The 26,068-nt window shown below is 38.3% G+C and overlaps 1 pseudogene; it reads left to right on the top strand.

Moving 5' to 3' along the window:
* The first annotated feature begins 23,438 nt into the window (after positions 1 to 23,438).
* On the top strand, positions 23,439 to 24,767 carry LOC140241250 (uncharacterized; annotated as a pseudogene).
* The last annotated feature ends 1,301 nt before the right edge of the window (positions 24,768 to 26,068 follow it).

Raw genomic sequence — 26,068 nt, 5'->3', positions numbered from 1 at the left:
GATGACGATACCAGATCCTTTCAGTTTCGATTTGGCAGCGAACGTCGAGCGACGGACATCGTATCTCGCAAACTTCACGATCAGGGGTTTCGGACGTGTAGACTGAGACGGTGCTGTGGCCGATGAGCGTTTCGGGGCGATCCGGTGGCTGCGGTCGAGGTCGTGCTTGTCCAGGTTCACACCCATCTTGGCTGCCAGAGAAATGACGAGGTCATCGGTGTTTTTACCGTGGTGCTCAGGAACGCCATAGATCCTCAAACATTGGCGGCGCGAGTACTGCTCCTGCTCGTCGAGTGATGCTTCAAGATCTTTTACTTTCTTTGTCAGCTGGTCACAGGTCGCAGCAAGACGTTCGATCCTTTGTTCGCTCTTCTGGAGCTCCAGTTGGAATGCTGAGTGTAGCTCAGTCCCCAGCGTCTTGTAGAGGCCATTATAAACAGCCTCAACAATGATGTTGATAACAGCCGGGGATCGCAAGGCATTCGTGACTTCATCGGCGATCATTGTTCGGATGTCAGAAGCTGAGTTTGGATTGGAATTGGTCTCTTCGGTCCGCTGAGCACCAGAGGTAAGCGATGTTGCACCCCTCTCTCCGGGGCTCTCGTCCCCGGGATCTTGTGGCGAAGATTCCGTGGACGCCATGGTGACCTCTTCTACTGCCTCGCTGGTGTTACGGAGCTTCTTTTTCGACTTGGATTTCCTGAGGTAGTAGATATCAAGACCACAAGTTATTCAAGATCCATAAGTCCGTGTTGAAGATCAAAATGAAGAGAAAAAAAAAAATCAGTAGAATTCGAAGCCAGGTCTTGTCTACATGCGTGCGTGCGTCTTTGTTTTATATTCTTTCTTTCTCCACAACTTGTCAAGTATACTATGTCCTTGGAAATGCCTTGTTGTTTGTGCATGAGAAGAAAAATAGCAGGCATAGTTTTTGTCTGATACAACCTGACGACTGATGATCATAACATTACTGCTGCATTGTAATACATCACACAATATCAACAGAGTTAAATAAAACATGATTAAAAGAGTTTTCATACTTGCAAGCTTTTCAGAAGAGATACCTGTTGATAAAGAAAAAAACAACAACAAACAAGCAAACATTTTCATTATGTTCTCCAGTGGTGTGTTTTGTGTGCTTTGAGCGTGTGCAAGCACGCACGCGCGCACGTGTTCGTATGTATGCATGTGTTGTTATAATATATGTCAAGGAGGTATAATGACGATTTCAGTTCATAACGTATTTTTTTTTCTGAAATCAAAGTACTTTAATGTAACGTCCATGTTGCTAGGTTGTCCTATAACTTCATCTAAGTTCGACTTATCGAGGAGATGGAATATAACACAAGAATTTCTGAATAGAAAGTTAGTAAAACTTTTCACTACATAGCTAACCCGACTGACTGACAATCAGAGATGTCGAGTGGAAAATAATATCTGAGCCTCCATTGTTTGCATTTTCCATATGACCGGACTACGTAACTAGTCAAAAACTGTCCTTTTTCAAAGGTGTGGGTGGTGCGGAGTCATAAGCGTATAATCCATGTAATCATAGGAAAATATCAGGAGCAAAAAAACAAAAAAAAAAAAACACACACACAAACAGAACAAACAAAAACAAAACAAAACAAAAAACCCAAACCAAATACCAAAACCAAACAAACAATAAAAAACAACAAAACAAAACAAACAAAATGAACAAAAACGAAAGCAACGGGAAAGGAGAGGAATCTCAAACTGGAGACGAGAGGCAGAAAATGTGCGGTTACACGGAAATTACGGGACTAAATAGTACAAAGGTATAAGGTTTGGTATAATCTAGCTGGTAAGGGTATTTTACCACCAAGCATAACTCCGTAGGAATAGGACTCCATTTAAATAGAGCACAGGCTTTTGCCCATAGAGAGCAAGGCTCTACAGAATGTAATGACACGTGTCTTAATGGGTGCCTGAGATCAGCATGAACCATGCATGTGGTGAAGCGGGCCCTTGAGGACCCTTCACGAGTTGTGGCAGGAGGTTTTTTTCCGTCTACCCGAACCGGTATAGTGGAGTCAGTCCTTTCTTCGTGTTTTCCTGTTCTCTTATTTTGTTCTCTCCGATCTGGCCGTAAAGATGCCTAATTACGCTGAAGAATCCATAGACAGGTTGTAGATCACCGGTGATGCGTGTCTCCGCGACATAGTTGGTGGTATCACACTGTATTTTTTTTTTTTTTTTTGCCAAATATTTTGCCGATGCTCACGGAGTTGCTGCCGAGGCCTAAACTCCATCGGCGGTCATACGATGGCTTAAGTTACCCCACTAATGACCTGAAGCTTATTACGATCATAGCCGAATTTGAAAAATTTCCTTAATCATGTTCTTGAAAACCTTGAAGCATTAATCCCTTTCAAAAGCTCCTTGGAACTATCCCGGGATGGAAGAAGTGTCGTGCGTCAGTGAGAGGTGGCATGGTGAACAAGACGATTTTAAATGTCATTGATGTACAATAAAAGTGACTGTGCATAGCACAGTTAAAAAAAAAAAAAAAAAAAAAAAAAATTGCTTAGATGTTGATCGGTTGGTAATCTCGACCACAGGTCCTGCCAGATGGTTCCAGGTTCTAACAGCTCGGGGGGGGGGGGGGGGGGGGAAGGAAGAACACATCTATGGTCGGGGTTGGGATTACATACTTGAGCTTATGGTCATGCCTTCCTATGTAGGTAGCTCGGAAAATTACATGTGGAAATTGTAGACAAACTTGACAAGAGTGGATGTGTGGAGACTGTCCCAACCAAGAGCTGAGACCAGCGCTGACGAAGATGTTGAATTCCTGTAGCCTCCATGTATACAAAGCGAGCAGCAGTTTTCTGCGCCTGCTCTAGAGAGTTTGCCTTTGCTGCTGTGTGTGGGTTCCAGTCCTCTAATTCATATTCCAGTTGGGGCCGGACAAGTGCAGTATAAGTTCTGGCCTTTACTTTCTTGGTGCATGGTGATAACGTTCTGCGAAGAAGCCCTAGTGTCTTGCTTGCTCTGTGCCTGATGTTCTGGCAATGCTTGTTCCAGCTCAAGTCATCAGTGATTGTCACTCCTAGGTACTTGTCTTTGCTCAATTTCGGATAATGTGACGCCTGCATAAGAAAGACCTGTTTTCAAGGGGCGTGCGCATATCGAAAAAAAAAGAAAAAAGAAAAAAGGGTTAGTCCAACATTCGGAGCATCCTTTGGAGGTAGCAAATGTTGGAGCGATGCTCAACCAAGGATATGAATATGCTTTCTAGGATTAGGGTTAGAGTTTACTCAGTTTAGGATTAGGGCTAGGGTTAGGGTTAGAGTTTAACGTAATCTCGGTGTCCTAGGTTGAAACTTAATAAACTTTAACCCTAATCCTAAAGCATATTATTCATATCCTCGGCTGAGGATCGCTCCAACATAATTATGCTACCTCCTTTGGATTCCCGAATAAGGCAACGGGCGGGCAGGCACCCCACGCAGACTGCATGGCCTGTAGTCAACCGGCAGTCTGCATGCGTGCCCTCTACGACAAGAATAATGGAGCAGCTGTAGAAGTAATGACAACACAACTCTCCGTCATGAGCTGTATACAACACCCATACTGGTCACAATGAAAAAAAAAAATTACCTTAAACGTGTAGGGCTTTGTAGTAGCTGACATGGCATCTTACAACCTCGAATCAAACTTAACGTGTGCCAAAGTCTGAGACGACAAGAAAGGAGTTAGTGCTTTATGGATCTTGTTTTTTTCTTGACTTTTTCAGCTCCACGATGTCTTCACAAAGGAGGAAATGCACACGTATTCCAGGGCTTCAAAAATATCAGGTAGATTTTCATACCTCGTAGTATTGAGTGTTTTGTTACCCAGAATCCCAGTGCTACATCAATTTGTTCTGCAGTGTCTTTGTAATAATCAATATCATCACGGGAAAAAGTTTACTCATTATGAAAGATGAAAATAAAACGTACAGACTTACTTTCAATTGTAATGAAAGTAAGAAAGCAAATATAAAACTTCCTGATGAAATATGACATTGACAATTTGTCTTTAGTAACACAGCGAATCACTGTATGGTCTTTATCCTTTATCACCACTTGCTTCGTGTGAACATTATGATGTTTTTGTTTTATATATATCATGCAGAATATGACATCATTCTCCCAAGATTTGCCAGACTGTCAACAAGAATTTCAAAGCGTGGCCTCGACGCGACCAAACATCCAATATCGCAGGAAGTCAAATTTACCGCCTTTGGTGAGGACCACCACTTGAAACTGAAACTGAACAGATGGCTCTTGAAACCTGATCTTGAAGTGGAGTACTTACTGGGCAATGGCACGATTAGAAAACAACATTTGGCAACAAAGAACTGCCATTACTTTTCCACGTCCGTCTCACATCAACAAGCAAAAGGCGCTCTCAGCATATGTGATGGAATGGTACTTTCATTTGATATTAAAACATTGTATATCTATATACATGAGTAATAGTGAATATCCTGAGCATTTTACACTTTACAATTCAAGTTTCACTGTGATTGCCTTCAAAGAAGTTGAAAATTTGGTTTCCTTGCCAGTATGACTGACTTGATTTGTGAAACTTCTGCAATGATTATCATCTTACAAGAAAGGAAGTCTTCCTTCTAAAAGTAAGTAACACTTAAAAATAAATGTGCTCTTGGAGAAAACATCCCGGCGCAAATATTTTCCATGACTTTAGAGAAAAAAATGATCACAAAGAATCTCAATGTGATTAAAAACCAAAATCTAGCAATCAAAATTACTGACGATGATGGTTATCATAGTTTAGACAAGTATCGTTTGGGAGTGGAATAGGCCTTGACAAAGAAATTCATATGATCATATTTTGCCATAGCTGCTTTGAGATGATGCGTAGAGTTTAGTATTTTATTCTGGTTATAATATTACGTCGTACAATATAATCATATAAATTGTAAATGATTTACAAATTTCCCTACATCGACATAAATGAGCACTGAATTGATAAGTGTATCAGTAGTAGCCATGATTAAAAAAAAAAAAATCATGGGCGTACATACTAAAGCAGGATTCGAGTCTACGACCTCCTGATCCCCGGAGAGGCATCGTCTCCACTAGACCACTCTTCCGCCCGACAGCAAGTGGTGGTTCTAATCCTTATAGCATGCAATTTGTCAATCAGTTGCAATGAAAAAATCTCGACGGAAGAATTTCATGAATTTGAATCATATACATCTATATATATACAATATTACCGTATATGTGTGCATATACATATAAGTGTATGTATGACATATATATATATATATATATATATATATATATATATATGTAAACATGTTGTAGATTCACGTATTGGCTCCAATATAACGAAGAATCAAGAAATAATCTAGTAATGCATTATTTCGCCAATAAAGAATGAGTTTATTGTGCTTAAATTTTCGGTGGCCTCCACCTTCTTCTTCTCGACGTCGAGACTCCTGAAGAAGGAGGAGGCCACCGAAAATTTGAGTACAATAAACTCATTCTTTATTGGGGAAATAATGCATTACTAGTTTATTTCTTGATTCTTCGTTATGTATATATATATATATATATATATATATATATATATATACATATATATATATATATATATATATATATATATATATATATATATAATTGTATAATGTACCTAATTTCTTAAAAATACAATCATTTCATCTTTCATCTGCTTATTGGATTTTCAGCTACTTAACCCATGCATGTCTTTTCACGTTTTACGAATATCACTCGATGGTGTATTTTCAGCGAGGTTCCATAAGTGTTGGGGATGAGGTTTTGCACATCGAACCACTCAAAGACAACCACGCACGAAGAGTTCGTCATAGTAACTCCTTGGCAAGCCATCCTCATGTGATCTACAAGCGAGATGCGTCCAGTGAGGAACCGACAAAGTGCCCTGTAGAGCAACGTAAGAAACTATTACATCCTTATTTTTTCTTTTCTACATCCTCTCAAAAATTGCCCGGCTTCAGTTTTTGGTGTAACGTATTCTGTGACGTTTAGGATTTCCTTTATTGTAAAGTCTATTGATGAACATAAGTATTGCTTGGTAATTTTTCTGGACTTGTAGAAGGCATTGACACCATTAACCACTCTATATTTCTGAGTATTCGAAAACTTTGCACTATCGTGTTCGTGGAGTAGCATTAGCTTGGTTTGAAAATTGTTTATCTCAACGAACTCAATTTGTTGTGGTAAATGGTGTCAAATCCCAGACTACTGTCACCAAGTATGGTGTACCACAAGGGTCAGTGCTTGTCCCTTTGCTATTCTTAATTTACATTGATGGTGTTATCAATTTATCTAATATATTTTCTTATTCACTATTTACGGATGATACCAGCTTGTTGTTATCCCACAGAAATATTACTACTCTAATGGCCATTGCAAATGCTGAAATCAAAAAAATTATTTTACTTTTTCTGTTGTAACAAGCTGCTGCTCAATATTCAAACGACAAATTATGTTATTTTTAGATCCAGAGGTAAGAAAATTCCTAAAAATGTTGACCTCCTGAAGGTGGGTGATCACAGTGTTGCACGAAGTGAACATGTAAAATTCTTGGGTGTTATGATTGATGAATATTTGACCTGGATACCCCATATAGATGCTATATGAACTAAAATTTCTCAAGGTGTTGGTGTGATAAGTATGATAAGATTTATCATAACTAGGAAGGTCTTAGTTATGCTTTATATCAGTATTGTTCTCCCTTACCTTACCTAATGTAATGTTGCATGGGGTAACAATTTTAAGACTTACATTGATAAACTCAAAATATTACAAAACAAACTTATTCGGCTTGTTACCAGCTCCAGATTAGAACCTAGTCAGCCATTATTTTTTAAGATGAAGTTGTTACCCTTTGATGAACTTGTGTCTTTCGGCAGTATGGTGTTCATGTTTAAACTCCAGTTTTGTCCTCATATGCCTCTTAACAAGGCTATTTTCTTGTAACTCCCAGGTACAATTACATCACATGCCAAAGAAACCTTATGTATCAACCTCGTATTAGGACAAGTTGCATTCAATTCCTTCCAAATCACATGCATTAAAGTTTGGATCCAGTTACTTGCAGACGTTAAGGACAGTACGACTGTTACTAGATTCAAGATTTTTTTTTTTTTGAACTCATACCTACCAGATAGATTGAAATATTAGCGATATCAGCGATATCACCGATATTAGCGATATCATTCTATGAAGATGTACTACTGCTTGTCATCTTGTCATCGCTTGTTATCTAAAAAAAAAAAAAAAAAAAAAGGTACAAAACTGCCCTGAGAAGTGTATTTCATTGGGACTGATGAAATCAGTTTGTTTTTTTTTTTTACCAGGTTTTGTTATATTGGATCTATTTATATCGATTTTCCTCTGTATAGTGCCGATGAACCACTCTGTGTGTGTGTGTGTGTGTGTGTTTGTGTGTGTGTATGTGACCAATTGACTAGCATATTTCAAATATCATTATCAGCGGGGGGGGGGGGACTCATGTTGTCTTCAATGTTTCAGGGTTTTTTCCCTCGTACATCTGTATATAAATGTATATATGTTATACAGTGTGTCCCATGAGGAGGGAAACTCATGCATTGATTTATCTTGCCAAGGAACTGTAGTACTTTACTGGTGATGATTTACATTGTTCAAAATTCGTTTCTGTATCATATGTATGTGACGGAAGAGGAAAATAATTGGTGACCTTCATGATGTCAGGAGGGTATGGTTTTTCTTTAGTCTTGAGAGGCAATGGAGATGTCTCATCTATCAATCAAGTTTCCTTTCTATTGGGTCGCACTGCACATTAAAAGGGAAGGATTATGCTATAATTAAATCTGTCGATATTATCATTGATGCGCTTACTAAAAAGGAGCACATAATTGGAGTTTTTATGGATCTTAGTAAAGCCTTTGACACTATCGATCATGACATTTTATTTGAACAATTATATAATTATGGCGTGAGAGGGATTACTCTGTCGTGGTTCATAAGTTATCTAAGTCATCGAAAACAATATGTTGGATTTAAATCCAGTCACTCAACATATTCTAACGTGTCATGTGGTGTCCCTCAGGGATCTATCCTCGGGCCCCTACTTTTTTTTTTAATTACATTAATGATATTATCAATTCCTCTCCTCGTTTAAACTTCATCTTATTTGCAGACGACACTAATGTTTTTTATTCCCACAAGGACATTGTAACACTGGTTGATACACTAAATACGGAATTAAGTAACATTTCGAAATGGTTTAGAAGTAACAGACTTTCATTGAATACTGATACGACACGTTTTATACACTTTCATACACTTCAATCCCAACCCACCCTTCCTCAAAGTATTTCTATTGATGATAAAAACATTGTTGAGAAACATTCAACCAAGTTCCTAGGAGTGACCCTAGATAGCAATCTAACTTGGAACACTCATGTCCAGAATATTACAACAGCAATATCTAAAGCAACTGTTGTTTTAAGAAGAATAGAATACTTAATTAATGATCAAACCCTAATAATGTTATACAACACTTTACTTCTACCATATGTAATGTACTGCAATATCGTATGGGGCAACTGCAGCAAAACTAAATTGAACACAGTTTTTCTTCTCCAGAAAAAGGCTCTTCGTATATGCACACATTCAATTTTTTTTTGGCTCACACTGATCCCATATTTTATCGCCTAAAAACTTTGAAAGCTCATGATATACATTTATACCTAACTGCCATATTTATGTATAAACACACTCGAAATTTATTACCCTTTTGTTCATAATGCCCTAGTAACCAATGACCATATTCACTCACACCCTACCCGTCGTTCCCATGATTTTCATTTAAGCAATCCAAAGCTTTTACTTGCTCAAAAGTCGATTAGACATCATGGTCCGGATAAATGGAACACTCTTCCTGAGGAGTTGAAACAGTGTGCCTCCTTGTTTTCATTCAAAGCAAACTTAAAGGAGTACATTTTATTACAGTATATCTTAAATACGAACTAAAAACAAACAATTTATATGACTAATGTTGGTCTCCCGATAGCAACATTGCATATCGTCCCCTCTTCCAGCAAACCAATTTTATTATTCTAAATTCCAGCATATCTGCCGTTGTGCACTTTTAAGCACCTGCACGCACATTCACGCACCTGCACGCACATTTACCACCATCACACATATAGTTTATTTTCCCCTGCTATCTTCGCAGCAGAATTTGTATTGTTACAAATCTAGTACGTCCCTATCTTTTCCTCGGGCCGGCCATCTTTTGAAGCAATGCTTATAATGGCGGCCTTCTGCATAATCGTTTCTTAACTACAATTGTTATTGTAATAACTGCTGCATAGACATGCATACTGTATATTATTTCATTAATTTTCTTTCATATCGTTGTTTATGCAAGTCAAACGACTCTGTGTTAAATTTACTTTGTATATTTCCTGCATGTTCAAGATTATGTAACTTAAAAATATGTATATCGTTGTTTATGCAAGTCAAACGACTCTGTGTTGAATTTACTTTGCATATTTCCTACATGTTCATGATTATGTAGCTTATGTATGTTGATTTGCAGAAAATAAAGTATCTATCAAACAAACAAACCAAAACCTTGCCATTTTTTAAAGCTTTGTATATAACCATGTCGTTGTTCATGTATGTACTTCTCGATCTCAGCTGGCTGGCTGGCCCTGGGATCTGCTTATTTTTGGGACTCTGCGCGGTGGTTGGATTTTAAAAATATTTATATAGATTTTAATTATATGTTTGCGTGTTGTGGGTCCCTTTGCTGGTCAGCTGGGATCGAGAAGTCCATTCATAATGGGCCCCACTCACAAGCTCTGCTTTTTGGGGACTCATATCCATTTGCTTCATGTCCATTCATTACTGTGACTATGTCTGGTTTTCAATAAATTGAAATTGAATTGAAATTGAAATTGAAATTATACTTCCTCAAGTTTCACTCCCCAACTATATCGCAAACGATAAGCGAAAATATTTTTTGACCGGGGACTGTGTTCTTGTATCCCACTGTTCAGTGGCTGCATGTAATAATGATAATTTTGTACCCTTCAAACTTTGAAAATATTGTGTAAAATTCGTTCCATACAGTCGATGTATATATATATATATATATATATATATATATATATATATATATATATATACATATATATATATACTCCTAGATGGGTCATTTGGAAGACATTTCCATTTGTTTTATATGCAAATTTGTTATATACATGTTCAATGGCAGTTTACGCAATGGAGACACGAAAATTGTCTCCTTAATGACCAGTTGTCTCCCTAATGAAGACACTTCCCCCCAATATGTCTCCCTAAGGTGCCAACTAGGGATATATATATATATATATATATATATATATATACATATATAATATATATAATGTATTACCTATGCAGTGTAAACATGTTACCCTGCATCAAGAACCCGTAGATTATCCAGAATTCCTGGATATCGGCTGATTAGGATTGGGGGGGGGGGGTGTCATAGTTATATAGGTCAAACCTTTTCTATTGAATTTCGCAAATTGGAATGATAGAGAGTAGATTTGTATAAAGTAAAATCTAGTCTTAGGTATTTTAAACACTTTCAATTTGGTCTCAAGTCGGTTTTCTTCATTTTTCATTCATAAGTTATGTGAAAGTGTGCATAAAAAAAAAAAAAAATCCCGCAGAAGCTTTAAAAATCAGTTGTAGCTTTGATACTGTTAAATCTCGAATACAATGTCATACAGTATGAGTACAGTACACTTCAAACAGTTAGATGCCCGTTGGTTTCACCAGCAAAAAAAAAAAAAATAAATAAATAAAAATAAAAAGAAGACTCACTGCTCCTCGTCAGACCCCATTATTACTGCAAATTATATATACATATATATATATATGCATAATTTCTTTCATTGCCTTTTGATTTGTGAGGAACCATCCATAGTTTATATAAGTAATTCAAAGCTGAGAATGTTATAAGACCCACGAGTGCCACACTAGGAAAACAATGCCCACAAGACCTATACTAGGCAAAAAAGGCCCACGAGTTCGACATTACACCAAAAAAAAAAAAAACAAAAAAAAAAAAACAAACAAACAACAACAAACAAACAAAAAAACACAAGACCGACATTTCATCACCGGGCTCAATGTGTCGACGTCGAGGGACTTTTTTTTTTTTTTCGCTAGTCTCGAACGTTCGGACCTTGTTTGCCTAGTGTTCGACTCATGGGCCTTCTTTGTCTTGGGTCGAGCTTGGTTTTGGATTAAATTTTTCGTACTTAAAAAAATGCTTCCCATCCCTGCGATATCTTTTCACTCTTGCTTTGTAGATTGGTATCAGTGAGAGATTTGGTTGGATACATGTATATATTCGTAATCATTTGCCCTAATCATATTTCTTTTCAGGAGATGTCGACGGTAATAGCGGTGGCGGTGGCGATACTGCATGTGGAAGCGAGACAACCTACGACGGCCCATACCTCGGTAGAAAGTACATTGAGATCTTCTACGTTGCAGACAGCTTGGTCTACCAGGAATTTGGAGACGAGACCGAAAGCTATGCAATGACCGTCCTAAACATAGTAAGATGAAATTGTGTAGTATCATGTGTAATTGCATACTCTTTATATAACAATATATGACATCCGATTACAGTTGACTTTATTGATTAAGAGTTAATTTCAACAAATTGAACTACAAAGTTTTCATTAAGAAAGGGCTTTATTAGAAACAAAAAAAGTGGAAATGATATCAAAAGTTTTCATGAAATTATGATATTTCTCACAACGGAATACCATGCAAATTTAGTAAGGCTCCCACTTAATTGTGAAAAATCCTCACTGAATTGGAATTGAAAGATTAAGAATTATGATTTTCATTATCAAATCATTGAAACAGAGTTTACTTAATTATATCGGCAATAATGGTTCTCGAAATGTGAAAGAGACACTAAGTGATAATTGATGACTGAAAAATACTATATTGTTTTAGTAGCCCTTCTAAGATTGCCATGAGACTTCTGACGTTTTGTTTGTTTTGCTATCAACGTCTACTTGGACCAAATCCTCATGTGCTAGATTCATTGTGTCTGTTTCTGCATAGGTATATACAGTACATCCGTCGCACTGTCTAGAAACTGAGCAAAAATGGACACACGATAACGGAAACGTTCGTAATTCGCCTCCGATCGAACCAAACTCAAGTTTTTGACACAAGCTGTGCTGTTAGATTATCCTGGAAACTATTTGCTTTGCCATGAGGATAATTCGATGTTTGTCAGTAGATGTATCAATATAGACAGTCTAATTTCCAAACTTTTGTGCACTTCATTATTTCCACTTTCATTTGATCATCTTTGAACTTGAATCTTTGACCATTCCGAACTTGCTTATTTCGTGTTTTCAGACTGGTGACATCACATGTGTGAGCTAGTATTGAGCAGCGTCAATTTCTTTGTTGTCATTTTGATCAATAGTATGCAGTGCTTATTTCTACTTTTTTTTTCATTTCACTTCGTTTGCAGATGAGTCGGAGATTTAGCGACCCAAGCTTGGACATTGACCTACGGATTTCAGTGGTGCGATTTATGATAGCCACCACAAACACTCCATCGGTAGGGTCCGACTTGATTTGCTATTCCGTCTCCTTCTCCCTTCCCCTTTCTCTCTCTGTGTCTCTCGAAGTTAATGTCTCCTAAAACCTGTTCGTATTTTTCCTGTCTAACATGCAAAAACGTGAAAAAGAAATAATGAATAAATATGATAATGACTTGCTAACAAACATGATGCTTTGAATCACAAATGGAATACGTAACCTTCAAAAAAAAAAATCTAAATAGATTTTTTTTCTTCCAAAAATATCACTTATTGATTAAAACTTTACACAGAGCTTAATTCCAATTGTTACAAAAAACTTTAGAATATACAATACGAACACTCTTAGAAAGTCAGAAATTTGAAGATGAAAGGCCAAAAAATATTGCCTTCCGAAGGGACTGTACCCTACATTGCTGAAATATGTGTAAGCCTAAATTTAGCTTCGAAATTACGGCAGATGATAGACAAAACATTAGACTACAAAATCATGCCCAAAACAGAAATCCGATTGTTTCGACCAATTTTGATGATGTGACTTAAAATTCGATTTTCTCGGCTCAGCCGTCAGCGACTTTAGGATCCTTTTGTTGTAGCGGGTCACATATTCGCACGAGTATTTTGTCGGAGCATGTTTATTCATAAAAATGAAACGATTAATCAGATACCAATGTATGGTTAATCTTAAAGCCCAATCAGTCACTAATATATCAGTTTAACGCATCCATCTATACTGCTTGAAACAATATGAACTGAAAAAGAGGTTGAAAGTAGCGTAATGTGATTGATTTAATACATTAAAGGTGACTATTCATAAAGCAACTGTTTCTTAAGAAACTTAATCGCACAGCATGTGACACCCGTTTCCGCCAATGTCTCAGCAGTTTCATTAAAGGGTGTTTTTTTTTTATTTTTTGTCGTCTTCGTAAAATAGAAAAAAAAAAGTCATCAATCACGAATTGCTGATATGGCAGTATTTCTCACAAGCGCCATCCTCCTGGAGATGTATTTAATTATAATTACTAGTGGGGCAGATATGTGAAAAAAGATGCTCACATCCTGGGGAAAGTATGAAATTTTGCATATAGGGGTATCTTGGGGCACTGATTTCAAAAATTGCCGGATCCAAGAGATCTGACCACTGGGTCGGCCGCCTTTTTGAATTCCAATATGGCCGCCGTCAAAGATCCCTATCTTCAGTTCTGAATGACATAGGCCATTGGAATTTGATACATAATAGCATGGTAATATGATGACTTTAATAATAGATTAATTTGACATGTGTGACAAGCTGCACGACAGCCAGTTTGATTTTTCCTATATGGTTGCCATGTTAGAGTGTTGAAAACCTCTATCTCGGATTTGTAATTTAGGCTACCGGACTGAGCGCGCGTTTATAATTGATTGAGTGCGCGCTGCTGTATGTACAGATTGTGACGTCAGCGACAGTTCATTATGCTTTATTTTTGCTGCACCTTTTTTGCATGCCCGCAATGTTAGTCATGCTGTTTGTCTTGGCAGCCATATTAAGATTAAAAATGGCAAGCAAGGCGTTTGTCACACAAGTCATATTATTCCATTGTTTAACCCAGCATGTTAGAATACCTGTTTGAACCAAATTTCAGGGTCACTCGTCAATTAGAGCTCGAGACAAGATTTAAAAAATTTCGTCGAGGTGGCCAAATTGGAATTCAAAATGGCGGCCATTCGATGTCTGTCAGACACTTCAAGTTAATCTGTCATCAGATTTAACGTGTCAAAACGCTCCTGTGTACAAAATTTTGGTGCCACAGGTCATTTAGAACTGAAGATATGGATCTTTAAATGTGTATCGTGATGGCGTTCATTTACTCGACCATTTTTTGCTACATATCTACCCCACTACTATGATTTCTTCATCTTTGTTCTTCATTACCATGATTACTCTGTGATTATGACCAAATTATTCAACAGTTAGAATCTTTATTGATAAAAGTTCGTCTCGTTCCGCATTTCCTAATGCAGGCACCTTGCCAGGACGAAAGTACAGTTTCCTTCACGGTTACACCAGATGCGGACAGCACACTAGATGACTTTTGCGAGTGGCAGGCTCAACTCAGCTATGATGACGACGACAATCAGGACGACTGGGACTTGGCTATCCTCTTCAGCGGGTAAGTTTGCTTTCTGGGTTTTAAGAGGAGTCATTGAATTGAAGTGAAGTATGATTAGCGCAACAAGGTGACTAAGGAAGTAATGCATGCTGGAAAGCAAATCACATGCCACCGGTGCATGGCTTTAAGTCTCCTCCGGAGGACTAAGTAATAAGGATTAAGTGCCTCTCCTAGAAAAGCGCAACCACTGTATGATTTCAAGGGACTTAAAACTAGAGACCTGAAGATTAAAGGAATGGATATAGTTTGGTTGATATGGGGATTCAAATTTAAAACTTTTGCAAGATGATTACTAACTTCTTCTAAAATATTGAATAGCATACAATTCTATGAGGAATTCAAATTTTATTTGATGAAAATCAGTTTTGAAATGGCTGGGATATCCTAAAACAGAATAAGAAAAAAAAAAAACACGTCCCAGTAAAAGGTGGATCCCACCTTGTATCACGACCTCTTTGTTTTGGAAATCTCAACCATTTCATAACCAATTTTCATTAAATAAACCTTGAATTCCTTTTCAGATTGTATGCTTTCATATTTCATTCAAGATTTGTGACCTCACAATAAAAAAAAAAATGGAAACTGAAGCTCCATCTCATCAAAAACTATAATCAAAATTATCCCTTTAAAGCCGTCGATCTTATCTACGGAGCCACGATACATCGGCTTTAACATAATTGTATAGATTTTTTTTAGTACTATACTTGTTAGTATATACTTGTAAGATACTGAATAACTTTAAATTTCAGAAAATACAATGTCTATTCACAAAAAAATTAAAACACTTGTTCAGAGCTGAATACTGTAATTCTATCATTTCTATGGAAAAAAAAAATCATTGTATTCATTGAGAAAAGATTAAACTGTTCCGTAATTTCTCAGAGCAAAGAAATATTGGAACTTACATATAATTTCTCAAGAAAACTGTCAAATTTTTCAAGGTAGTGACGCTTGTAATTTACTCTGTCTTGTGATTTCGACATTAGTTTCTCTCCATCTCCGTGTTGTGAATATCACAAAGCATACCAAAGTAATTTTTCGAGTGCCTGCAAAATTTTCCTTGTACAAAATTTATTTATGTTATATTTCAATTTCAGGCACAAGAGCTACAATAAGGCAGAACGTGAAAATACAAACAAAACTATCTATCATCATCCATTCTATACACACAAAGATATAAAGCAATTATTTACTTTATCAAGGTTTGATGTTTCATTGTTCTGAACAGATAAAATTGCATGAAAATCTTCAAATTAAGGTACTTGGTGAATATTTAAAATGAATTGCCAGTGATTTCTGACTTTATTTTGTTTACGAACGGTGTTGGTTTGTATTCTGTTATTACATAATAATAAACACATTCTATGCCAAAGAAAAACCAACAACCCTAGATTTACAATGTATATGCGTGCGTTATTATTGCGAATGCATATATTTGTCCTGTGATCGTCTTTTTTTTTATACACGATCGATTGCTTTCATTATGTGGCATAAGGGAATGATGGTATGCATATCTGTAAGTGTGTATCTGAAATTATCATTATTATCGTTATCTGTTTCCTCAGGGAAGACATCCATTCATCAAATCAATATAACCTCCTTGGACTGTCGTACGTAGGGGAAGTGTGCAGTCTGAATAGCAAGTGTCAAATCACCGAGAACTGCGGACTGAGTGCTGGATTTGTGATGTCGCACGAAACTGGTCATAGGTCAGTTCAACATTTATCACGTAAGACAAGCACTGTGATTGTCTATGTTTTATACATATGACCCGCACACACACACACACGCACACACGCACACTCGCACACTCACACACACACACACACACACACAGTGGCGTATCTAGGGAAAACGGCGCCCGGGGCAAGCACGAAAATTGCGCCCCTAATTTCTGAAAAAGTGTTCAACCCCAACCCCATCCCGGTAGGGACTTTAAACAAAGTCCACATGATATGCTTTTTCAAGCACTTAAAAGGGGTCTTTTGAGGGTGATTTAAATGTAATGAATTTTGATAAATTTTGGCGAGCGAGCGCAGCGAGCGAGCCGAAAATTTTTGTATTTCAGCTTACAAAACATGGAATTCTTGTCATTTTTTGCTTATCAAATCTTACAATTCTAATCAAGATATAGTGACGGCTTTATAGATAACGATTTATACCAACAAACTGAGGACTTTAAAAAATACTCTAAATTAATGCGCGCGAGTGAGCCGAAATTTGTATATTTCCGCTTCATCATCACGTTTTGTTCTTATCTCTCTTTTTTTTTTTGATAAATTTTGGCGAGCGAGCGCAGCGAGCGAGCCGATTTTTTTTTTGTATTTCAGCTTATACAAAACATGGAATTCTTGTCATTTTTTTGCTTGTTAAATCTTACAATTCTAATTAAGATACAGTGACGACCTTATAGATAACGATTTATACCAACAAACTGAGTACTTGAAAAAATACTTTAAATTAGTACGAGCGAGTGAGCCGAAATTTGTATATTTCCGCGTCATCATTACGTTTTGTTCTTATCTTTTTTGATTTTTGATTTTTTTGATTCGCTGCTCCGTGTAACATTTTTCCTGATAGATATAAAATGACGTGTGTGAACACAATAGACATTGTCATTTTGTCCGCGTCATCACCACGTTTTATTCTTACTTTCTTTTTTATATAAATTTTGGCCAGCGAGCGCAGCGAGCGAGCCGAAAATGTTTGTATTTCAGCTTACAGAACATGGAATTCTTGTGTGAACACAATAAACATTGTCATTTTGTCCGCGTCATCATCATGTTTTGTTTTTATCTTGTTTGATTTGGTTTTCTGCCCCCCCCCCCCCCCCTCCTTCCGGACGATTTTTTTTTTCTTCTTCTTCTTTTTCTTTTCATTTTTTTTTTTCTTCTTCGTTTTTTTCGTTTTTTTTTTTCGTTTTTGCGCCCCAAGGATTGGCGCCCGGGGCACGTGCCCCCTTGCCCCCCCCCCCCCCTAGATACGCCACTGCACACACACACATAATGGTTACCAAATGGGTGGTAGCGAGTGATCCGCGCATTTAAGGGTGTGTACAATTCTGGTCGAGGTGAGGATTTAGCTTTTAACGTTTTGCGAGAAATTCAGAAACCACTCTATGAAATATCAGAGCATGCAATTCTAAGGGGTATCTAAAGTTTATTTGATGAAAATCGGTTTTGAAATGGCTGAGATATCGAAAAACAAGGTGAAACAAAGACATCCTAATAAAAGGCGTGGCCTGTAGTTTTTTATTTTTATCATTTTTTTTTGGATATCTCGACCATTTGAAAACCAATTTTATCATTAAATAAACGTTGAATCCTTCTTGAAATTACATGCTCTTTCATATTTCATAAGAGGTTTCTCATTATCTCACTTAGGAATGTTAAAAACATGAATCCCCACCTCAACCAGTACTGTACAGTCCCTTTAATGTATACATATTTACATATAAACTCATAATTGTATACATTCAACTTGTTCGTGTGCATACTTATCTTTTTTTTTTTTAATAATATAGTTGGGAAAGGGGCTCACCATCGACACGGCGTTGTCAAGGCAAGAACAATGTGGGTTCACATCTCTTGGAGTTAAAAGTAGCTCAGCATTTGGGTCGCCATCATCTAAAAGAAAGGAAGAAATAGGATTTTACGAATGAACAACACTCCCGTGATCGCGTGATTGAAACTTGACTGCTCATTATCCGCTAATCATTTATATATCTTTGTTGATACGATTTAATACTTCTATTATGTTTGTTAGTCAAATTTGAGATACTAAGAACAAAAAATTCAAGAATAATCCAACTGCGGTTATGATTCACAATGATTGCAATTTCTCTTAAAAACAAAATAAAACAAAACAATTGAAATCACTTGGTATATTTTGGAGAAAAACAGGTGTCAAAATTCCTGAGCCAAGCTGAGGAGTGGGCAGTGCCGTCCCACACTGTAGGGCTGTCAAAGAAAAACGTACAATCGTCGCAGTTAGAAAAACAAATAACAGTGAAATGAGATTTTACCCAAAATACGTACAAGATCTCACTGAGAACACAATGTCTTACAGCTATGATTTGAATACGCTGTAACATCAGTTTGGCACACATCATTACATTTCCGAACAGATTTACAGTCTTTGAAATAAACATTCCAGCTTTGTATGCTGGTAGGGCAATATGTACAGATCACAATTCCTAAAAAAAAAAAAAACACACACACACACTTTTTATATACCGAAAGATAATAGAATAATAATTTCTAAAGATGTGGCATTGTTGTTTTTGTTTTCAATTTTTTTTCTTCTAAGAAATGCCGTAGCCATTCCACAACAGGGTTCTGATGCCATCATGGTCTCTTCCCACCTCCCTGGTTTTTGCGATCCCCCTCCCCCTCCAGACAAGTGTGGTTCTGCCATTGTACGTATTTCAGGTTTTCAGATTGTGAAACTAACCATGCATGGTTTGCCCAAACAACACATCAGACAGTGAGACGGGGACACTAATGCTGCGTTGACACCATGTTCCCGGCATCCACTGCAGCTCCATTTACCCGAAACGTAGTGCACCGTGGGTAGATGAGACATAATTCTCCTGTTTTTCCCTCTTCGTATTCTAGTCCTGTTCGTTCCAGTCCTCGCCCCGGTGAACATAGAGCTATCAGACGCTGTCCTCACGGCGTCTGGTAAGTCTAGACTATCAATAATAAAACAATGTTTTGTTACGGCCTATTATGTGCCGTCGTGTTTTGATAATTGTTGCGTTCACCCTGTTTTATCACGGCATACAAGTTTTCTCATTAGCAACGGGACTACCGTGGCATTTTTTTTTTTTTACTGTTTAAAATCTGACACGGCATCCACGGCAATCACGGCCTGTCATGTTTACCTATCCCGTCTCACCGCGTTGTCTCATAAAGTCCTGTTTAAACAGACCTAATGCTGCATTAACACCATGTTTCTGGCGGCCATGGCAGTCACGTTTCAGGCCATCGTGGATAAAACGGGATGGGCAAATGTGACAGGCGGTGATTGCCATGGATGCCGTGTGAGATTTTTAAACTGTCAAAAAAAATACCACGGCAGTCTCGTTTTTAATAAGTACCTTGTAGGCAGTAATAAATCGGAGTGAACGCATAAAACGTGACAGCACGTAATAGACCGTATCAAAACTTGGAGGCGGTCCGTACTGAGACGCGACGGAATATAACCGGACGCCGTAAGAACAGCATCTGATAGTTACATGTTCACCGGAGCGAGGACCGAAACGAACAGTACTAGAATACGGAGGAACCCCCCCCCCCAAAAAAAAAAAAAAAAAAAGAAAGAAAAAAGAAAAAACAAAGAAAAAACAAAAAAACAAACAAAAAAAAACCAAAAAACAAAACAAAACAAAACAAAAACAGGAGAATATCTCCTAAATATCTCGGACAGACCGAGTGGTACCGTTTTTAACAGACACAAACCTATGTCTGCAATGTTGCGCATGCGTCATGAGTGTATCAAAGTAATTTTACCGTGGGAATGGGGGGGGGGGGATGGGGTTCTTATAGAAGAGCTACCCGGGCGCGGTTGCGGTAACTATGGTGCTTAAAACGAGGCTTATGATTACAACGATTTCCTCTTTCTCTCCAAAACACACACTAAACATTGTGTATGTACATGAAAACATGGGACGAGGCAGTATAGTCCCGAGAATGTATGCACTCACACAACCCATCATACACACACACACACACACACCCTTCCTCTCTTTCCCTTCATCTCCCTGTCTGTCTGTCTGTCTGTCTGTCTCTGTCTCTCTCTTCAATTCATGCAGTGATCCGGGACATGTTACTGACTTTTATGAAGTCACGACGACCTATGAATTTGTGCCTGTAAAATGTGCTCTTCTAACGTCGTAGGCAAGGATCAGCACAGTACAGTACCTCATGCATTGATATGAAGGAATAGTATAGTTTCGGTTCAAGTTTCCAACGTTTTTTTTTTATGGTGATTTTTTTTGTTGTTTTTAAGGTAATGAGAAACTTCTTTATGACATAAGAAAGAGCATATAATTCTAAGGGAATTCAAAGTTCATTTGATGAAAATTCGTGTTAAAATGGCTGAGAGATCCAAAATAAAGCTAACCTAATAAAAAAGTGGGACAGTAAAAGGTAGTTCCCACCTTGTTTTAGGATCGCTTTGTTTTTCTTTCTTTTTTCAGTCATTTCACAACCGGTTTTCACCAAAATCCTCGAATTCCTCTTAGAGTTGTATGCTCTTTAACATTTCATATGAGTGACTGCTGTCTAAGCATCTTGCCAAAGTTAAAAGCTGAATCGTCACCTCAGCCAATACTACACCATCCCTTTGGGTGTCTGCGTAGCTGTGGAGGGGTTCGTCGCATTTTTTGACAGCTGAGGTCGTTTTTATCTTAATGACAGCTTGGGCTTATGGCACGACGGCACCTACGGCTGCGCAGAAGGCGTCAACATAATGTCAGCATCGCTCGCCAGAGATAGCGAATCATTTCAATGGTCCTCGTGCAGCTCCAACCATATGAAGATATTCATCAAGTACGTCGTTTTGGTTTTTCCCAAGAATATTAGTGGCAATGCAGGAAGCCACATGTAGGCCCTATAGAGTATGTGGGTCTGCAAAAGGGCAAAATACTTGATACTGCAAGCAAGTACGTACATTTAATGAAGCTACCTAAAACGTCGTCAATTTGTACAAATATTCTCATTTTACTGCACCTAAAAGGATCGTGACAATGCTAACTACATTGAATTTAGAAGGGCCTAGATGATACATGGATGGAGTTTTCCTAAACCCTTTAGCGACCGAAGATTCCGTACATAATAACCTATTGTTCTGTGGAAGGTACAGCAATATTACTCTTTTCGACAACTCTCTAAATTATGCAAAATGGATCACGCATGTTTATTTTTTTGCCTATTATAAGTTATGTTTATTTGAAAGCCCATCAAGACGTTGCATCGAAACTTGTGTGTCACAGAGATATTTATGATATACTTTTCTTGACCTTTGACCTCTTTCAAATAATTACGTAATCTTATATTCTATATAAAAACAATACAAATAATAAAGCACAAAACTATGAAAAAAAAGCGGACGGGCAGTTTGGGCTGTTTAGGGACCTTTGACCTCTTTCAAATAATTACGTAATCTTATATTCTATATAAAAACAATACAAATAATAAAGCATAAAACTATGAAAAAAAAAACTAATTGGTAAAAGAAAAAGAATACATTCGTAACTAGAAGTTCATGAGGTTTGAAGTTGTCACACATAATTATTTATGCGTGTTATTGTTCCCAACATCTGATCAGTTTAACTAGCATTTCTGTAGCCGGTCTTTAGTACATGGCAAATACTATCTTCGAGGACATACCATGTCAAGACATCACTGACTTTGAGATTTTTACCACTTTCGTCTTATTATAGAAAGCATGTTTTGTGCTTCTGTTGTTTTTTTCTTCCGTTACCTTAGATTTTCCACAATACTTGTATCCACAGAATGTGGGTCCATGTGGTTTTGTTTTGTTTTTGTTTTTCTTAAATGGGACTCAATGTCTTGTCATATCGTCATATCTACCACGGTACGAATCGACTTCGAATCGACTTCGGATCTGTCTGCGATAAATCAATAAACTTTGGTACTTCATGTAACCTCTCCACTTTCCAGCACTCAGACATGTTTGGATGACGTACCCGGAAGCAATCTATCCAGCATTGTTGACCTTTCGGGTTACACCTATGACGCAGATGAACAATGTCAAATAGCTACAGGAGATGAAACTGCTTACAGCAACACTCTGTTTGTAAGTATTTATCTTGCTCGCAAACATCATTCCCTTAAAGAATCATTATGGGAGAGGTTCCCTTTCTACAGGAAAACATTTTTTTCTGGTACACGATTTATAAACAGTAATACAGATAATTGCAATTTCAAAGTATGATATAACAAAGACAAGTTTATACGCACAATATACACAACAGATAATTCGAAGAAAGTGTAGGGGGGGGGGGCGGACGGGCGGGGTGAGGAATCAGATCCTGATGTGATAGCTAAATATTCGCAATAACAATAGAATGGGCTGGCACTTATGGAATAAATGCAAAACGTGCTGAACATGAAAAAAAAAAAACAAACCTCTACTGATAGAAGCCATGCAGTGCATAATAACGCACTGTATACACCAAGTACCGTTCAACATATTGCGGGACTTCCTTCATTAGGGACGTTGCAAATACATGCAATGCAAATTTTTTGATGTTGTATTGATTCATATTACCCTGATCATCAATGTGTGGAAAAAAGAACATAATTTTCAGAATGCTTGGATAGGCCTACAAAACAAAGAAAAAAACTTACAAGCTTTTCAAACCAATATTCTGTCAATGATATACTTCAAATAAGATAATTCAAACCATGGCTTAAGTACTGATAGAATTAACAAAATGCAAATAATTGCATCCTCCTCTAGATTAAACATAAATTGCATGTTTCCCTGCGATGTCTTTTGTTTTGCCCCACTCCAAGGTCTCAAGTTTTGCCCCACTCCACCCAAGGTCGATCAGATAGCACTCAGCCAAGACCTCTCTTCTTTCTACCGCAGGTTACGCCTCAAAGAGTTTTTTCTCGATGAACCCCCTTCTGCTCCTGAGCCCTTTCATCAAAAAAGCTCATGGATTCCCCCCAAGAATAGAGTTCCCTCCCTGGAAACGTACATCGAAGCTGTCTCATCTCAAGTCCACTCCGCAGATACCCTCGACATTGCATCACATGACAATCTCCCAAAGGAAGAGCGCCAGGCTCTCTCATCTCTCAAAAACAGGTCGGACATCATCATCAAGCCCGCAGACAAAGGATCAGCTGTTGTAGTAATGGACCGCCAGCAGTACATCGATGAAGCCATGAAACATCTCCGCAATCCTTCCCACTACACACTTCTTGACTTTGATCCCACAGATAATTTCTCCCAACAGATCCAGTCGACACTCGATGACATGAAGGAACATGAACACCTCACCAAGAAGGCTCACAAATTTCTCTCCCCCGTTAATGCCAAACCTGCCCGATTTTATCTCCTCCCCAAGATCCACAAACCTGGCAATCCTGGTCGTCCCATCCTCTCTGGAAATGGTTCCCCAACAGAGAACATTTCCCTCTTTGTTGATCACCACATTAAACCTCTTGTCTCACTCGCACCCTCCTACATTCATGACACACCAGACTTTCTCAGGAAGCTCGATGACATCAAGGACCAGATACCCGAGACAGCAATCATCGGTACTTTCGACGTCTCCTCTCTCTACACCAATATTCCCCATGATGAAGGTATTCTAGCCTCCTGTGAGGCTTTGACATGCAGCGGCCATTCCAACCCCCCCCCCCCCATATCTCACATCAAATCCCTCATGTCACATGTACTGACGAAAAACAACTTCACATTCATGGACAAGCACTACCTACAGGTATCTGGCACAGCAATGGGTACCCGGATGGCTCCTTCCTTCGCCTGTCTCTTCATGACCAAGCTAGAGCAGCAGATGTTAGATTCAGCGCCCTGTCGTCCATGGATTTGGTGGCGCTACATCGATGACGTTTTCTTCATCTGGACCAGGGAGGAAGAAAGCCTCCATACTTTCATTGACCACATCAATTCTTTCCACAGAACCATCAAATTCACTTCCGACTTCTCCCAAGAAGAGACCAACTTCCTCGATGTCACCGTTAGAAAGGAGTCTAACCATGTCACCACCACTCTCTACACTAAACCCACAGACACCCATCAGTACCTTCACTCAGCCAGCTGCCATCCCCGCCACTGCAAAACCAGTATCCCTTACAGTCAAGCCCTCAGACTTCGCCGTATCTGCTCTGAGGATTCTGAGTTTTCTTTCCATGCCAGGAACCTGAAGAGACATCTCGCAGCCAGGGGCTACGGTACCAGGAGAGTTCAACAAGCCATCAACAAAGTTCGTTCTCTCCCCAGATCTGAAGTTCTCAAACCGAAAACCAACAAGCAGGACACCACTGACAGAATACCACTCGTGACCACTTTCCATCCCAATCTACCCTCTCTCCACAATATCCTTCGTGATAATCACCATATCCTTCACACCTCTGATCGTCTCTCCCAGGCCGTCCCAGATACTCCCATCCTGGCGTACCGGCGCCCCCACAACCTCAAGGATCTCATCGTCCGTGCTGAAGTACCCTCCCTCACTGACAATTCTTCTCCTTTACAGCATGGCACATTCAAATGTTCAGCCAGCAGGTGCATCATTTGTAGCATACACATCCATGAGAGTGACTCTTTCACCAGCAACTCTACCGGCCTCTCTCACCACACAAAGGGAAACATCACTTGTACCACCACTAATGTCGTGTATCTCATCACTTGCAGAATTTGTAGAATCCAGTATGTTGGGGAAACCAAGACAACACTCAAAAGACGCTTCTACGGACATAGATCTACTGTCAACACAGCCAAGCTCGACACTCCAGTGGGCCACCATTTCAATCTACCCGATCATTCCATCACTGATATGACTCTACAGTGCATTGAATCTTTAGGCACTCGTCCAGACACAGTCAGAACCAGCAGAGAGAAGCTCTGGATGAGACGACTTCACACCATCCAACCCCATGGCCTCAACATCCAGGAGGGAAATGACTAACCACCTCTTATATCTCTAAAAAATATATATATATATATATATATATATATATATATATTTATATTTCTTTTTTTATTATTATTATTATTATCACCATTATTATTCGCTTTTTCATTTTTCATTTTTCAATTTCATTTTGTTCTTTCTTTGTGCCTTTTTCCATTTGCAGACCCTTTTTTCCCCAATTGATTCCTTCCTCTAGTCCGAGTCTCTTTTATACAGCCTTTTCTACCTATACACACACACACACACCCGGTTTTGTTTGTTTACACATACTTGTGCTTATCTTGCCTTGCCTGCTTTTTGTGTACTTACAATGTATACAGTTTTCTCTCCCCCAGTTTTTCATATGTGCTTTATTTTATTTCTTTTATCAATATTCTTTTCATTACTGTTATTTCATTGTCATTATTATTACTGTGTGTGTATATGTATACACTTTGATATGTTTGATTTCTTCCCCTTGTTGCCTCCTCCTGGTACACCTTTCAGGGCTCACTGTTTGCTCAGCCCCCCCCCCCCCCCCCTCCCTTCCTCTTGCTGTTGCTTTTTTCACTCTTTCCCTTTCTTTATCCCTCTGGT

Source organism: Diadema setosum, chromosome 17, assembly GCF_964275005.1.
Source record: "Diadema setosum chromosome 17, eeDiaSeto1, whole genome shotgun sequence".
Taxonomy (NCBI): domain Eukaryota; kingdom Metazoa; phylum Echinodermata; class Echinoidea; order Diadematoida; family Diadematidae; genus Diadema; species Diadema setosum.
Note: the sequence above shows the minus strand (reverse complement) of the source record. Positions and strands in the feature narration are given on the sequence as shown.